The following is a 2,444-nucleotide window of genomic DNA, read 5'->3' as shown; positions in this document are numbered from 1 at the left end:
AGGTGTTCCATTTGTACATTTCTTGGCTTGTACTTGATTCAGGGTGTAAACAATAGTACTTACAGCTTCTCTCCAATACTTTAGAGCAACATTTTTCTCCATCATCAAGGTTCTGGCACAGTCTATTACTGATATATTCCTTCTTTCTACAATGCAATTTTTTGGGGGAGTTCTTAGTGCTGATGTTTTCCTTTTGATACCTTTATCATTGCAAAATATCTTAAATTCTTTTGATGTAAACTCTCCTCCTCTGTCTGATCTTAGGCACTTCAGACTCTTTCCTATTTATTTTTCAACTCTGGCCAAATACCACTTAAACATTTGAAATGCATCAAATTTTTTCTTTAAGAACATGGCACTCATCATCCTGGAGTAATCATCCACAAATAACATTATGTATCTATCTCCTTTGTAGCTTTGTACTTCTATTGGGCCACATAAGTATGTATGGACTAGTTCTAGTACTTCTTTGGAAGTGTAGATTTTTCTTTTGAAGCTTGACTTGGTCATCTTTCCTAGTTGACATTGTTTGCACATTGTATTTTTAGGTTTCTTCAGCTTAGGAAAGCCTTTGACTTTCTTCTTTTTGCTGATGCTAATTAGATTGTCAAAGTTAACATGACACAACCTTTTGTGCCATAACCACACATCATCAAGTCTAACAACAAGCCATGTTGCATCTTCCATATCTAAGTAAAACATATTACTCCTAGTTTGTTCACCTTTTCCTATCAAATTTCCATCAGTATCATAGATTTTGGCAGTTTTGTTTCCAAATTCTACTTTACAACCTACATTACTTAACTGTGACACACTCAACAAATTATAGTTTAGTCCTTCTACATAGTATGTATTGTCACATGAAATTTTCTCTGTAAGTTTAATAGAACCGTTTCCTTTGATTTGACATGGATCATCATTTCCAAATCTAACACTATTTCCATCATACTGGTTAAAGGTAATAAACTTACTTTTGTCTCCTTTCATGTGATGTAAACATCCAATGTCTATGATCCATTTGTCATTCTTGTTCACACAGGTTACTAGTGTTGTTGCCTCATCTTCATTTGATTCATCCTTCATGGCTACATAAACTACTTCATCATCATTCTCATCAGAATCTTCTTCAACAATGTAGCATCTTTTATCTTTTTCCTTGTAATCTCTGCTATCCTCTTCTCTTTTGTTCTTGTACTTGTTTCCTTCTTTTTAGTTCTTCTTCTGTGTACACCTTGCAGCAATATGTCCTACTTCATTGCAATTGAAACAAATGATAGGGAGCTTACCTTTGAATTTACCTTTGCCTCTGTGGAATCTTCTTGCCAGTAGTGCTTCCAATCGTTCCACATCCTCTTCATTTGTGCTGCTATCACTAGATGCATGTTTTCCTTTTCTACTCTTCTTCTTTGATTTCACCTCCTCTGTATCTTTCAATGATAGCTTAGCCTTGAATGAAAATTCAAGATTCTTAGGTCTGTAGTTATCATAATTGGACAATTCAAAAGTAGTGAGTCTTCCCACTATTCCTTCAAAGGTTAGTGCATTTCTTGGTACACACCTTAGCTCTTGGATGACTGAAACTCTAATAGCATAGATGGGGAGTAGAGTTCTTAAGTATTTTTCATTAATAGTATCATCTTCCAAATGACCACCCAAACTTCTTATTGCACTTACCACTTCTTTCATTGTAGATGCATATTGTGCAACATTCTCACCTTCCTCTATTTTCATGTCATCAAACTTTCCTCTGAGGCTTTCTCTCTTTGCTCTTTGAACATTCTAATCTCCTTCATAGATATCTGACATGGATTTCCACATCTTGAATGCAATATCACATCCTTTGATGTCATGAAATTTAGCATAGTTGAGTGTAGAAGCAATCTCTAGCATTTCCTGATTATGCTCCTTCCTTTTGTTCAAATCATCTACAAAAAGGGGTCCAACTAGATCTACATGTTCCACTCCATTTGAGGTTTTTGCATAATCACCTATTGATCCAAGGTGCAATTTCATTAGGCTTTGTCATGCAGTGAAGTTATCTTTGTTGAGCTTGGAAACTTCTCTCTTGGATATCTTGATCTTCCTTCTTCTAGTACCTTTAAACTAAATCAGCAGCTGGCTCTGATACCAATTGTTAGAAATCATTTAGAAAAACTGAGAAGGGGGGCGGGGGGTGAATTAGTTGTTCAAGGTCCAAATTTCCAATTAAAACTTTTTCATCAAGTAAAGTGAGCCTTCAAAATTATTCATTCATCCAAGCTTAAACTTTCCTACTTAGCAAGTTACTTGTAAATCAACATGCAAGCATAACACATAAAAAATCAACACATAACATAGTTATTTACGTGGAAACCCAATTTGGGAAAAACTACCAGTAACATGCTACTCAATTCTCACTCTTTTGAAGTGATGCCCTATGAAAGGTCTGCCCTGTTAAAGGCTAC

The sequence above is a fragment of the Cupressus sempervirens genome, chromosome 2 (assembly GCF_028749045.1).
Source record: "Cupressus sempervirens isolate cs-2001-9-10 chromosome 2, ASM2874904v1, whole genome shotgun sequence".
NCBI lineage: Eukaryota > Viridiplantae > Streptophyta > Pinopsida > Cupressales > Cupressaceae > Cupressus > Cupressus sempervirens.
This window is presented reverse-complemented; position numbering follows the sequence as displayed.